We start from the raw sequence: 16,228 nt of genomic DNA, 5'->3' as shown, positions 1-16,228 counted from the left end.
ATTTGTGACATGTTTCTTTGTCTCCACATTTTGGCTGCTTCATTGTGTTGGTTTCTATATATTGGGTAGAGCTGCTATGTCTCCTTGACTTGGTAGAGTGGCCTTGTGTAGTAGGTGTGCCCAGTGGCCCAGTGGCTCAGCCTCCCCAGTCACCTGAGCTGGGAGCTCTAGGTGCAACCCTTTGTGGGCTGTGAGCATTGTAGTTGAGTAGTAGGTGTTCTGTAGGGCCCAGTGGCTCAGCCTCCTCAGCAACCCTTTGTGGGCTGTGAGCACAGTCTTGTTGTAGTTGAGGCTTGATTGCTGTTGGTGTTACTGGGAGGAATTGACCTCCAGGCCAATTGGCTGTGAGGACCAGCTGCAACTACAGTGGGAGAGCTGCTGTGCAGGAGACATCCCTATGAAGCAGGATTTGGTTCAGTGGGGCTTTGGTGCTCACTGAGTCTGCCCCTTGAGTGTGTCACTTATGGATGTGTAGAGTTGTAATCTGGTATGGTCTGACACTGACCACTGGGTACACTGGCTCTTGGGTCTCCAGGAAGGTGCAAAGTCAGCCACTGCCTGGGACCACCCAGCAGGAGCTACAGAGAGATCTGCAGATTCCTCCTCTTTGTATCAGGTTTAGAAGTGCCAGGATGAGGCCCAGCTATGAAGCAAAGCAGGCTGGTGCTATTGCTGGGTCTTGAGCCTTTTATTGATAGTTTGGGGCTCCCTGATCCAGCTGCAGATTGTTTGAGATCTTAGCTTTAGCAAGGATAGGCCATTATATGCAAAAGCTGCTACACACAGATTGGTTGGGGTTGTAAATCGGATGAGGCGGGGTCTTGGGGAATCATTAGGACAGAGCAAACAGAAATGGCTGCCAGTCAGCCCTGTGACCAGGGAGGTCTCAGCATAGGAACAATGATCCCTTGTGAGTACCTCCGTCTGGGAGAAAGTTTCCCCTGAGTTCCTGCCCTGATGCTACACAATCCAGTTCCTCCTCATATATGACTGTGTTCCCCAGACCTTCGCCCTGGCAATAGAGCTCAGAGGAAGCGGGACCTTGTAAGTTCAGTTTCTGGTGTCGGCCTTTTAAGAGGAACAGCTGGGTCTCCAGCAGCCTCTGTGTCACTGAACCCCAAGCCACACTTGTTTTTACAGTCCTTAGTTCTTACTTCTTTTCCCAGCTCTGGGACCTTGGGTTGGGGGTCTGGTGTGGGACTGGGACCCCTTGCTCCTGATCTCCCTCCCAATTAAAAAAGCAGCACGTGTGGGTGCCGAACCAGCCCATTCTGGGCCTCTGTACCTCCTACCAGTCTCAGTGTGCTTTCTTCTTTACTTCTCTAGTTGTAGAACTTCCATTCAGCCAGCTTTCTAGTGATTCTGGATGATGCTTGTTCTCTATTTTAGTTGTAATTTTGATGTGGTTGTGGGAGGCGGTGAGTACAGGAGTTTACCTATGCCGCCATCTTCAAATCTCTCAATAGTTCTTTTTCACTGCTGAGTAATATACTATTATATGGTTGTGCCACAATCTGTCTAGCCATTTGAGTTAGCCAGTTTGTGTGTTTTTTTTAATTATTTTATTGTTGAGAGTATTACAGATGTTTCCCATTTCCCTCCTTTGTCCGCCTCTACCCATATCCCCCTCCCAGGCCTTCACCTGTCTATTGTCTGTGTCCATGGGCTATGCATATATGCTTATAAGTCCTTTGGTTAATCTCTTCCCCATCTTCCTTCCCACTTTCCCTCTGTGATCTGTCAGTCTGTTTCATGCTTCCCTGACTGTGGTCCTATCTTGTTAGTCAGTTTATGTTTTTCTTAGTTTGCCAGTTTTTTTTAATCATTATGAATCAAGTTGCTGTGCATTTTCCTGTAAAAATCTTTTTGTGGGCAATGCATTCATTTCTCTTGGGCAAATACCTAGGTGTGGAATTGTTGAGTCATAGTGAGTGTATGTCTAACTTAGTAGGAAACTGCCGAACTGTTTGCCACAGATTATTATCTGAAAGTGCAGTTATTTCCCATCCCCACCAATACCTGGTATTGTCAGTCGTTTTAAGTTTGGTCATTCTAGTGCTGTAAAGTGGTATATCATAGTGTTGTTTTTTACATAGTGGTTTTAATTTGCATTTCCCTGACAGCTAATCATGTTGAACATCATTTCATGTGCTTGTTGGTCATTTATATGTATCTTTCTTTAAAATATGTTTTTATTGATTTCAAAGAGAGGAAGGGAGAGGGAGAGAGAGATAGAAGCATCAATGATGAGAGAGAATCATCGATCCGCTGCCTCCTGCAGGCTCCACACTGGGGATCGAGCCTGAAACCCATGCATGTGCCCTGACTGGGAATTGAACTGTGACCTCCTGTTTCATGGGTTGATGCTCAACCACTGAGCCACACCTGTCTGGCTATACGTATCTTTTTTGAATGGTTTGTTCAAATCTTATGTCAATTTTATTTGAGTTACCTTCTTTTTATTGAAATTTCAGAGTTCCTTATATACTCTAGTTAAAAGTTCTTTATCTGGTATTTGCATTACAAAGATTTTCTTCCAGATGTGGCTTGCTGTTTGGGTTTCTTAATAGTGTCTTGTAAAATGCAGAATTTTTTTTTTGTTATTTTGATGAAATCTGATTCATCTGTGTTTTTTTTTCTCTGTGGTTTATGCTTTCAAGTCCTGTTTATGAAATCTTTGCTTACCTCAAGGTTGTCAATATTTTCTCCTATGATTTCTTCTAGGAGTAGAGTTTATAGTTTCAGCTTTTACTGTGATTTATTTCCAGGTAATGCTTTGTGTATGAGTTGAAGTAAAGGTCAAGATTCCTTTTTCCATATGGATATCCAGTTGTTCCAGTGCCACTTGTTGAAAAGATCACCCTTTTTCCATTGAATTACATTAGCACTTCTGTCAAAAATCTGCTAAACATAAATGTGGGCTTATTTCTGGTTCTACTTCTCACTAGCTTCATGACCTGGGGTCAAGATTTTGCCTCTCTAGGGCTTCATTTCTTTATCTGTAAAATGGGATAATAGTACCTACTTCTTCCTAGGGTACTTTTTTTCCTTCAGTGAATAAATATATATATACAAGATTTGTCATTGTGCTTAGCACAGTAGGTCTGACATAACTCTGGACTGTTATTATTCCTGATCTGAATACATCAATAATATTTACAAAGCTATTTTCCATTTACAAAATACTTTAGAATATATTATTTGGTGTGATCTTATCCTATTCCATCTCAGGCTTTAAGACCCCCGACAGAAAGAGCAGCATGATAGTCATCCTTAAACTTCATCTGTACTCAGTAAACACTGCAATTTCCTGGCATGCAGGGCTGTGTCTTACCCTTCTTTGCATTCTCTCCCAACACCTAGATAGTGCCCAGCCACAAGTACATGCTAGGTGCTTAATGGTAGTGTGATTTCGGATAGTGGGACAAGAATTTATCTAAGTTTCTCTTGAAATTAGTCATGTTTCCAGTGTTTCATTTCTCTTTCCCTCCACAGAGACCTCATGGGTTCTGGGTCAGCATTGATGATCAGCCTGACTCCCACATTCTACCCTCTGTCTGGTCTGCTTCCATCCTCCCTCGTGTTTTCAACACCCTCACACTTGATATGTTTATTGTACGTTCGTGGGAGATATATGAATCAAAGCTGTTTTGGTTGCAAGAAGCAGAAACTCACCCTAACCGGTTTGGCTCAGTGGATAGAGCGTCAGCCTGCGGACTGAAGGGTTCAGGTTCGATTCTGGTCAATGGCATGTACCTTGGTTGTGGGCACATCCCCAGTAGGGGGTGTGCAGGAGGCAGCTGATCGATGTTTCTAACTCTCTATCCCTCTCCCTTCCTCTCTGTAAAAAATCAATAAAATACATTTTAAAAAAACTTAAAAAAAAGAAGCAGAAACTCATTCAAATTAGCTCAGGTAGAAAGCAATCTATTGAAAGTCTGCAGGGGCACTTACACAAACAGAGGATGGGGACATGGGGGGGTGGGGGAGGTGGCTTGCGCCTCACAGGAGAGTTTGCTTGACTTGAGTGACCAAGGAGACCCTCAAAGATTAACAACATTTGAAATGAAGTCTGGCTATAATTTGAAAAGGTGAACATGGTGTGAAAAGAAAGGTCTTTTCCAGTAGATAGAACACTTTGCATAGAGGCAAGGAGATAGGAATGGGCTAGTCATTTTCAAATATTGCTTAGCACTGTGGTTATTTGGGAATCTATCTTGTCTTCCCACCTGGATTCTGAGTATGAACCTGATCTCATAATCTTCATATTGATTTGGAACAAAATAATAACTAAGATTGTCATCATCATCACCACCAGCACAACTATTTATTCAACACTTACGATATGCCAGGTATAGTGCTAAATTCTTTTCCATATATTTTTTTCAATCTTCAGAGCACCTTTGACATTTTATAGATGAGGCGTGTTCTTTAACGTGATCAAAGTGATTACTTAAAAAGTCCCTAAGAGGGGAGACTGGAATCCAATACAGGTCTGCCTGTTCCCAATTCCCTTAATCTTGAACCCTAAGGCTTCTCTAGAACCTGGTGTTAACCTTTGGCTTGCTTGTTGAATGAAAAAGGCTCCATGTGATTGGTATTGGAAATTTCCCCACAGTCACCTAAAACTATTCAATTGTTAGTGCAGTCCTGAACTAAAGATCTTAATGGCGATTTCCTCCATCACCAAGGTTTCTGGCTCTTTGAAAAAAACAATTATTTCTCCTGAAAAGCCCTTCTTCAAATGGGATCTTAATTCTTAAACCTTGGAATATTGACACAAGGAGGAAGTTATTGCTCAGCCCTAGTTAGCATTGCTAATCTTTGGGCAAACTTCTCCTTTTAAAGTTGGTTCCTTGGCTTGGCTTTTTACTTCGAGAATTTTGGTTACTTAGAACTCGTAGGAGGGGCTTTGCAATTGATACTGACTGAGGCTGGGAGGAAATGATGCACTTAGCTGTTCCCGGAGGGCCAAATGCACTTTCAGGATCGCTACAAAGGTGTCTTTTTCAAACCCCGGTCCCTGTTTAGAGAAAAAGGTTACCTTGCACATTTGTTGCACTCTTTTTGAGAGGTAATCTTTGGGCCATCAAGGAAAACCCTGTCATCTCCAGTCCCTAATGCTCCCCGTATACTACTGGACTTACTCAGGGTCTGTAAAAGAGGAAGTGGGGCTATGGAGAAAGACCTTGCCCCAGGAAGCAGCGAGCCAGTCTAATGTGGTTTACCGACACCATCCACTATTGGAATTAAATCCCAACTCTACTCTGCCCTCAGCAGCCACTCCCACTGCCTGCTCTGGTGATCTGTCAGCATATGGTTGCATAAATATAGCTCTGAGTTGGTTGCTAACGGCATTTGTTTGCATCTGTGTAACTCTTTGTAGTTTGCAAGGCATTTTGAATCATTTGTCAATCCATCCATCTATTCATGCATTCAGTAAATACATACATACAAAAACAGATCCAATACTTATATCGGACAAAATAGACCTCAAAGTGAAGGCCATAACAAGAGATAAGGAAGGCCACTTCATACTACTAAAGGGATCATTACAACAAAAAGATATAACCCTGGTAAACATATATGCACCCAATGCAGGAGCACCCAAATACATAAAAAAACTCCTGGAAGATATCAAAGGAGAGATCGACAACAATACAATCATAGTAGGGGACTTTAATACACCACTGACATCACTGGATAAGTCCTCTAGACAAACAATCAGCAAAGAAACAGCAATCCTAAATGACTCACTAGATCAGATGGACTTAATAGACATCTTCAGAACACTTCACCCCAAAGCCATGGAATATACATTCCTCTCAGGTGCTCATGGGACATATTCAAAAATAGACCACATATTGGGTCACAAGCAAAGTCTCCACAAATTCAAGAAGATTGAAATCATAAAAAGCTTCTTCTCAGACCACGATGGCATAATGTTAGAAATAAACTACAATAAAAACAACCCAAAATACTCAAACACTTGGAAGCTGAATAGCATGTTATTAAATATTGATTGGGTTACCAATGACATCAAAGAAGAAATTAAAAACATCCTGGACACTAATGACAATGAAAACACAACAATCCAAAACCTATGGGACACAATGAAAGCAGTCCTGAGAGGGAAGTTTATAGCTCTACAGGCCTACCTCAAAAAACAAGAAAAAATGGTAGTAAATCATCTAACTCTACAACTCAAAGAATTAGAAAGAGAGCAACAAATGGACACAGACACCAGGGGGGTGAGTGGAGGGGGGGGGCAGGGCAGTGCGGAGGGAGGGGGGGAGAATAAGGACACATATGTAATACCTTAATCAATAAAGAACACACGCACACAAATACATACTTAGTAATAATAGTAATATTATGAGCCCACAGTGGAGCAAGCATTGTGTCAGACATAGAGGCCATAGTGATAATCAAAAGAGTTATATAGTCATGGTCACTGCCATCATGGACTAAGGGCAGTGTTTCATTGTTCATGTTGTTTTAAAACACAATTTACTCGAAATGTGTTGTAAAAGGTATTTCTTACTGAGGATCCTGGTAAAAAAAACATGGACAACACACTGTGGAGGCTATTGTGAAAGATTCCTTAAACTATCCTCCTCACAGCCACTGGAGAGCTGGTGGAGTCTAGCTCAGGAGACAGAAAATATTACTATTCCTGCTTGTAAGAGTACTCCTCGGTGACTGTACCTCTCAGGGGAAGCAAAGGTGGTTAGTACATCAGTCCGGCCTTTGATCCTTTTAGGTCTCCTCCCTGTTACCCTGAGGACACAGGCTCAACCACCTTTGCCTGATATGGAAGCCACTTCTGGACGTTCTGGTCTCTATCTATCTCTCTATCTCCCTTCACTGCGTTCATACTACTTCCTTCCTCCTTCTCAGATGCCCTTCTCACCTCACATCAGAAACAGAATCCATTCAGATAGCTTGTACATCTAAATGTAAAATGAAAACAGTAAAACTTTTAGATGAAAACACAGAACATTTTTCCGATCCTGGGGCAGGGCACAATTTCTTGAATAGGACTCAAAAAGTACTAACCATTAAAAAATGGATAAATTTGACTATATTAAGAATTTATTTTAATCAAAGTGAGTGAAAAAGCTTTTCATAAAGTGGAAGAAGATGTTTGCATACATATATCTGACCAAGGGCCTGTAGCCAGGATGTTTAAAGAACTATAAACCAATAAGAACAAAAGAGACCAATCAGTAAAAAAATGGGAAATAGACTTGAACAGATTCTTCAGAAAAGAGATCATCCATTGCCCAATAGTCACATAAAGAAGTTTTCAACCTCATCAATCATTAAGGAAATGAAAATTAAAGCACAATTTTATCAACACACCCACCAGATGTCTAAAATTTTTAAAAATCAGAAAATACCAAGTGTTATCAAGGATGTGAAGAAAAGACAACTCTCTTAGAAAGCTGGTGGGGGTGTCATTGGTGGAAACATTTTGTTAAATTTTTTAGCAATATCTGCTAAAGTGGATCATATACCATGGCCCAGCAGTCTATGACCAGCAATATCACCTCTAGGTATACCCCAAAGAAATGCAGATATATGTTAACCCAAAGAATATTTGTAACAGCACTATTTATAATAGTCTGGAAACTATCTAAATGTCTATAATTTGCAGAACAGATAAATAGCTTGTGGTACATACCACTTAAAGAATACCCTACAGAATAATCAATCTATAACTACATGCACAATATAGTGAAATCTCACAACCAAAACATTAAACAAAAGAAATCAAGACATCTCAACTCCCTCAGTCCCCACCCCCAGAAACCATATACGGTGTGTGATTTCACCTATACAAAGTACGAAAAGAGGCAAAATTAATCGATTCTGTTAGAAGCCAGGCTAACAGTTACCCTTGGTGGGAGGGGGATTTATGACCAGAAGGAGGAAAAGGTAGCTTCTGGGCTGCTGGTCATGTTCTCTTTCTTGATCTGGGTATCAGTCACATTGATATTCAGGTTGTGAAAATGGTTGCACCGTGTACTTATGATACGTGCACTCAATACGTGTTAATGCATGTTGGGTTTCAATACAAAGTAGAAAATATAAATACTAGTAATGCTGCAGTGAACATCCTTGTAGCTGTATCTTTGTAGACATCCCTCTTTGTTTGTTTTTCTTTTGACTAAATTCCTAGAAGAGGAATTGCTGAGTCAAATGCTGTGAACATTTTATGGCTTTCGATACATCTTGCCAACTTGTCAGGACTGCTTTTATTTATCTTTGTCTCCCTGTGCCTGGCCACGCCACTGCCTAATAGACGTTTGGTTCATAGATGAATGGATGAATAAACGAAAGCCTTCTTTCAGTTCCTTGAATGAACCAGGCCCTTTCAAGTCTAAGATCAGTTTCTGTTTGCTCTGCCTAGAACTCTCTCTCCTGTTCTTTATACCGCTGACTCTCAGTTTAGAAGGCATTCAGCTGAGAGCCTTTCCCCACCATACCATCTAAAGTAGTCCTCTTCTTATTTTCTTTCTTAGCTCCTCTTGTTTACAAATCCCAATGCTTAACTATTATATTTATTTGTGGAGTTAGTTGCTTGTTTATTGCCATCCCCACACTGAACTCTAAGTGCCATGAAGATAGGAGTGAAATATGTCTTGCCCACTACTGTAATCCCAGCACCTAGCACAGTGCCTAGGATGGAGAAGCCCTTTATGTTAGTGAGAAATTTTCAGTGACGAGAAACAGATCCCTAATCCAGACCAGCTTAAGCAAAAAAATTAAAAATAAAATAATTGGGGACTCATGTAATTGAGAAGTTCAAGTGATTGGTTCACTTCAGACATGGCTGGATTGACAGGCTCAGATCACATTATTAGATCCCTCTCTCTCTTTTTATCTCTTGTCACTCTTTGACTTCATTTTCAGACAGGTTCTTTCTTGCAATGCTACCAAAGGACAATTCACAGCCCCAAATTTTCACTGTTCACCATCTCTTAAGAAAAGGAAGCAACTTTTTGATAGGGCTGTCAGAGTCATGGAGAGGATGTTCATCCGTCTGTCTTAGGCCACATATTCATCTCTGAGCCAAACACAGCAGTTAGGGGGATGGAGTTCTTTGGCCAAGTCATGTTTCCTTGACTCTCTCTGAGGGGGTGCATGGGTGGGAGAGGAGGCTCCACCCCACCCAAACCACAAGCACAGATGTGATACGTGCAAGGCCACTGGTGTTGACTTATTTGTCTAGTTTCTAGTCCAACTTACTACTCACCAGCTGCAGGAACTCAGCTCTCTCACTGGGAGTTTGCAGCCATTAACCTGAAACCAGCAACTGAGACCTACAAATAATTGAGCTATTTTCCAGCTAAGTGAGGCTGAAATGAAGTGTTTCCTTGAACCTTCATTGCCATTTTTAATCAGGCAGTATATTGTCATTCCCTGAATGCCTTTGGCTTTTGCAGTTTATTTGGGGTTTAGGTGGAGGCCTGCCTTTTGTAACAAACACAGGGGTGGAGTTCACATACGACCTTTTCCTCCCTCACAATCCTTATCTTAAACTGGATCTTTCATACAGTTGTCTTGACCTGTTCAAAGATCACCCCCTTCCTCCTTCCATTGTATTCACATCCCTCTGCTTCAATCAGATCAGCCACAGTTGACTGAGCTAAGTGACAAACGGGAATTTTCTCGTTGGTATATTTTCTCATTGGTATATTTTCTCATTGGTATGCTGAGATACGTCAGACACATAAACTCATGAAGCCTTCGTATTCACTGCCTTGCAGACTCATCACTTTAGCCTTCCAATTTGGCTCCCTTTTCAGGATTTGTGCATGACCTTGAGGAAATCAATTCTCGCTTTCTGAACCTTGGTAGCTTTAGCTGTAAAATTAAATCATTGCCTTGTCTGCTGAACAAGATGGTTTCTGAAGTGCCCCCCAGATCTCTGATTCTGGAATTGTCTCTCCCCTCCTCACCAACCTAGTGACGAGAAGGTGACCATTAAGTGTGGGGTGGCTGCAAATCAGGCCATAGGATTTGTCGGTCTCCATACACAATGAGAATGTGCTGCCCTTGCTCAAAAAGTACTAAGAATGTCAAGACAGCAACAGCAGAGCAGTAAGCTGCGTGTGGGCCTTCCCAAGAGTGGGTTCCTGTGCCACTGCCTGGGCTGCACTTTTGTGAAACCAGCCCCAGGTGCCTGAACGAATCAGACAGGAGAAGCAGCTATGCTCCCGCCCCTCCTCAAATTCTGTATTATGTCCCCACATCTTTTACAGGGACAGCAAAGTGAGATGCCTAGAAAATAAATGAGTGATGTGAACTGTGGGTGGTCGGTGACTGTGACAAAATGAACAAATGTTCTGCCTAAAAGGAGCAGCTTCTACTGATCTCTAGCCAATTGTCACCATGGGAAAATTTAGGCTTACTATTTTTCAAGAAAAAAAACAGGATAAGGAGTTCTTTAAAAATACAAAATTTCCTGATTTTTAAAATGTTGGTAACTGTTGAGAAAAATTAGCCAAAGTTTGAAAAATGAGGCAAAGGATGACTGCAATTCCTGTCAATGGCACCCAAGAGCCATGGTTCTCCAAATATGCTCCCTTATCAGCAGCATCAGTATCACCCGAGAACAAAGCATCAGCATTTATATAAAAGTAAATATAGTATATACATATATGTACACATGTATACAAATATGTGTGTGTATATACAGGGTGTCCAAAAAGTGTATACATACTTTGAATGATTATAAAGTTACTATCAGTTAAACCTGAAAGAAGTGAAAATTAAGTTAGTTATCAGCTGTTAAAGTGTGTATACATTTTTTGAGACATCCTATATTTAACCATAAGATGTAGTAAGCCCACTCTTAATTTTTTTACCTTAGAGTAACGAAAACTTACGTTCACATAAAACTTGAGTATTTATAGTGACTTTATTCATAATTGTCAAAAACTGGAAACATCCACATGTTCATCAACTGGTGAATGGATAAACTAACTAGGCTACATCCACACAGTAGAATACTACTGAACAATAAAAAGGAACTATTGACACATTGGGCAACATGGGTGAATCTTTAATGCATTATGCTGAGTGAAAGAAGCCAGACTCACAAGGCTACATTTTTTATGGTTCCCTATATATGACATTATGTTAAAGCCAACACTGTAAGAATATGAAGCAGATCAGTGATTGCCAGGGCCTGGGAGTGACAGGAGACAGGAGGGAAATTTTTGGGGTGATCTTGATTGTGGAAGAGGTTATTTGGTCATAGGCATTTGCCAAAACGCAGAGCCATGTTTACTAAAAAAAGAAAAACATGGAGACTGTTAATGTATGTAAATTACACTTGAATAAACTGAACTTTAAAAAAGTGCTGGTTGCTGGGAAAATGATAGCAAATTATCACAGGGCCAACATTATTCTCAAAGTATGGGCCAATGAAGACAATTCTCCCACGAGTAACTTGAAAGTTTGTGCAGAGCCAGAATGAAATAACTATTATTAATCACTTAATCAATAATTTATTTAATTAAACATGTATCGTGCTGGGAGGATGAGACTAGGAGAAGGTCCAGCTCTTATTCACAAAGGGCTAACGTGTAGTGGGGGTGGGGTAAGAAAAAGACAACTGCAGTATGACCTGATCATTATCTCTGATAATCATGAAAGAATCAGTATATAATTAGGCTCTTCACACATTACGCAACTAAAAGCACAAACTAAGCGTTATAAATATGTTCCCCACGCCTGTGCTTATTAGCAGTAGAAGGAAGATCATAAAAGCTAGCATTTGACTGCTTACTATGTGAGAGGTACTACGTTAAGCACCCATTTAAGCTTCACAAAAACTCAATGAGCTATGTTGAGTGAACTCAAAAGTCCAGAGGCTTTGCTAGAAATAAATGATAAAGATTTACTCAAGGGTCTGATAGTTTGCAAACTGGGAGCACAGCTAGGCAAAACCCCAGAAGTGTTCCAAAGGAGAAAGGAAAGTTAAAAGTTATTCTAGTAAAAAGTACATGCTCTGGAATTATCAGTCCTGCATGCTCAGCTCTAAGATCACTCCAGGATGGCAATCAGACAGACGTCAGGCAGGCAGGATGAGGGGAGCCAGGAGTTCTGGTCAGACCGGGCGTCTGGATAATGGGTGTCAAGGGGGTGTATCCGTTGAGTCAGGTGGTAGTCAGATGGCCTGGATCTGTAACTCCTTCAGGGGACAATTAGAGGGTTATCTGGAAGTCCGATGTTCATGCAGGACTGGAATACTTAAACAATTTAAGTTCCTGGGCTAGTTAGAAAAAGAATGGAGTTTTTCCTAATGCCTCAACCTTCATAATGTTAGTTAATAATTTATTAGCTTGGTTAAAGTGATTTCATTATATATACTAGAGGCCCAATGCACGAAATTCGTGCATAGGTAGGGTCCCTAGGCCTGGCCGGCAATCAGGGCCGATCGGGGCCTTCCGGCTGCTGGGTGGGGCCTTCCTTCATTCTGCACTACCCCCTGGTGGTCAGCACACATCATAGCAAGCGGTCGAACTCCCGGTTGGTCAAACTCCTGAGGGGACAATTTGCATATTAGCCTTTTATTATATAGGATTTCCTATCATCACTCTTTCCTGAGCTAAGAACTACCATTATCAGCATCCTTTATAGATGAGGGAACAAAGTTACAGAAAAGCTTTTTTTTGCCCCTGGTCCTACAGCCAGATAAGGACAGCAAAAGGGTTTAAACCCTGGCAGGAATGGCCACCTCCTAACCATTTTAGTGTATTGTAGATGGGAACAGTGACCTGGGTCACCTGGACTCCAGAAGTTTGAAACTTGTTGCTCTAACCCTGCCTCAGTTTCCCTAACATGAGAGGAGAGAAGTCAAGTATGCAAAACTTTCTAAGCCACCAGGACAAACTATTATTCCTTCTGAGTTCTTTTCCTGTCTTTACAATTTACCCACCCACCCCCATTACTAAATCATACCTAAGTATTGTAGGAACTAAGAGAGGAAAAAAAACCACGAAAATAAACAACCAACCAAAAAACAAAACAAAACAAAAACAAAAAACAAGCTGAATCAAAAACTTTCATTCATCCAAAGTTTCACCACGTAGAGGTAACCACTACAAACATTTTTAGCACATTTCCTCTTAGTCTTTTTTTAAAATGTCTTATTTACATAGCTGAGGTCATACTTAAATGTAATTTTGGACCCTGCTTTTTTTCATTTAACATCAGAGCATAAACTCTTTGTAAAAGTTATTTTGAATGCCTTCACAGTAATCCATCATATGGATATTCTGTAATTTATTAACTGTTCTTTCACAATTTGATATTTAGGTTGTTTCCAATATTTTCGTTATTATAAATAGCACCACTATGAACATTCTAGTCCATAAATCTTTGTGTGCATAACAGATTATTTTATTTTTAGGATAGTTTCCCAGAAATGTAATTAGTAGTTATATGTCATGAAGATTTAAAAAACTATGTAGAGATGTAGTATTTTTAAAAAACAACAAATACATTCTTTACAAGTAAATGGGAAGGCTTCCAAGGGGGTCAAAAGTTCTATATATGTTTGTGCCTGTGTATAACTGTGAAGGGGGTGGATAAGAAACAGAATAGAAACTTTATCACTCCTTGGTCAAAGTTCCATAACCACCAGACTTTTTCTCTTGTGAGCCACTTCCCAGTGTTCAGGGGTACATGCTGATTAAATACTGATCAGCTGAGTGCCAGCAAATGGAAACAAATTTCAAGAATGGAGTTTGCATGCCTTTTGCAAGTAGATGGTCCATAGAATCAGTTAGACTTGGCATTTCAGCATTTGTTGCCTGGTACAGCACTTTCACCACCATTATCTGAACAGCTTCTCATAGCTCTTGGGTGAGATGGATAGGGGTAGCCATTTCCATTCCAGGTCATTGGTCAGACATTTAGGCCCAGAAAGAAGTGACTTACCCCAAGTCACAGAGCTGGTTGGAGAGAGCTGGGACTAGAATCCTACTTTCATGGCTCTGGGGGGAAAGCCCCTGTTATGGACTGAATTATGTCCCCTACCTCCATCCATATGTTGAAGCCACTGTACTTGGAGATAAGGACCTATAGGACACCAAGACTGTTGCAATAAGATGACCAATGCAGTTAACCAGCCATTTTAACAGAAGCCAGGAATAGAGATGCGAGTATACCAGCTGAGAACCAGTCGGACCAAAGGGAACAGAGTCAGGACGAAATAAGAAAGGCTTTTGGGCTCCTGTGATTCTACAGGACAGAGCAATGGAGTTACTGGGCATGCTTTATCCTTCAAGGAAAGGGAAGAATGACCCTGAAGGTGATTCAGAGATCATCAGGGCTGCCCTTCCCTCCCTCTACAGGCGTAGAGCATACAGGCCTAGAGGGCAAGGCTCTTCCTTTCTTGGTTTCAGAGGGTGAGTCCCCCTCCTGGGTTCTGGGAGCCAGGCTGCCCAGGCCTAGAGCCTCAAGGGGCAGTGTTGCAGCAAAAAACCACAGGGGCAGGGCTACTGCCTAGGGCCATGGGGATGACACTGATGCCCCAGCTACCTGGAAGGCAGAGCATCCAGCCAGAGGACTGACTATTCTGGAGCTTTAAGATTTAGTGGATCATGCCCTGACCGGTTTGGCTCAGTGGATAGAGCGTCGGCCTGCGGACTGAAGGGTCCCGGGTTCGATTCTGATCGAGTGCATGTACCTTGGTTGCGGGCACATCCCCAGTGGGAGGTGTGCAGGAGGCAGCTGATTGATGTTTCTCTCTCATCGATGTTTCTAACTCTATCCCTCTCCCTTCCTCTCTGTAAAAAATCAATAAAATATATTAAAAAAAAGATTTAGTGGATCAACCAAAGAACTGATATGCAAATGTGCATAACCCTGGGGTGGGGTGAAGGCTGGGAGGAGGGGGAAAAGTGGGGGTTGGAGGACATCTGTAATACTGTCAACAATAAAAAAAAAGATTCAGTGGAATTTGCCTTGCTAGGTTTTGGACTTACTCTGAACCGTCACCCTTCTTTCTCATTTCTCCCTTTTGGAATGGGAATGTCTATCCTATACCTCTATTTTGAAAGCAGTAACTTGCCTGGTTTTACAGGTTCACTGATGGAGGGAAATTTGGCCTCAGGATGAATCATACCTAGAACCTCACCCATATCTAATTAGGTATTTAGATGAGACACTAGACTTGTAGCTGATGGTGGAATGGGTTAAGACTTTGACGGCTATTGGGATGGCATGAATGTATTTTGCATGTAAGAAGGACATGCATTTTGGGGAGCAGAGGATGGACTATTACGGACTGAACTATGTCTCCCCAAATTCCTATGTAGAAGCCCTAACCCCCAGTATGACTCTTTGCAGAAAGAACCTTTAGAGAGGTAATTGACCTTGAGCAAATTAGCCTCTTAGGTCTGGTTTTCTCATCTGTAAAACAGGATACTCTTAGTACCTGTTCTAGGAAATTATGGGGCTAATGAAAAGAGATGATGTATGCAGAGTTCCTGGCACATATTGAAAGGCAATAAAGGGTAGTCCTTTTCCTAGATTAATTAATTAAATAAATGAAGGAATGTTACGTGCGGAGAACAGTGTCTGGTACTCAGTAAGGGCTATGCCAGCCTCAGTTATAGTTATTTTCTGATTCCTGTAGAAAGTAAGCCCTCCACAGACTTTAATCCTAACCATCCCAAATTCCAACTTCCCCTCAGTACAGCTCAAGGTCTTTCCCGCCCTAACACCCTTGTCTAGGCCACTCTCTCTGCCTGGTGCTCCAATCCTCCTCCTCCCTAGCTCGGATGTCTTCTCCCCTGGGAATCCTCTCTGCTCCATCTCCCCGCTCCCAGTCAGAGGGAATGGCTCCTTGATTTCCGTCCTGCTAAGAAAACAACTCCACATAGCACTTAGCTCTTTGTGCCTGGCGGTTCCATTAACCTGCTGAGTGAGTGGCCTCAGTGTCACCCAAGGCGTCTAGAATAGTGCGGGACGGAGGAACGGGCCGCTGTTCCAGCGTTAAACGGGTCCAGCTTAACTCCTGCAAGCCCAAGCCCAGGACCCTCCCCAGGCCGCGCCCACCTAGAGTGAATCCTTAGCCCTCAGGGCGCCTGGACTCTCCTTCCGCCGCTCAGGGTCACCTGAGCCCGCTGAATTCCCCAGGGGTCCCGCCGGCTCCTCCCCTGGCGTCCCTCCCACCCCCTCCGGGCGGGGCGTCCCCTCCTCC

This window comes from Myotis brandtii, unplaced genomic scaffold, assembly GCF_000412655.1.
Source record: "Myotis brandtii unplaced genomic scaffold, ASM41265v1 scaffold32, whole genome shotgun sequence".
Classification (NCBI taxonomy): domain Eukaryota; kingdom Metazoa; phylum Chordata; class Mammalia; order Chiroptera; family Vespertilionidae; genus Myotis; species Myotis brandtii.
The sequence above is the reverse complement of the archived record's forward strand: the minus strand, read 5'-3'. Positions refer to the sequence as shown.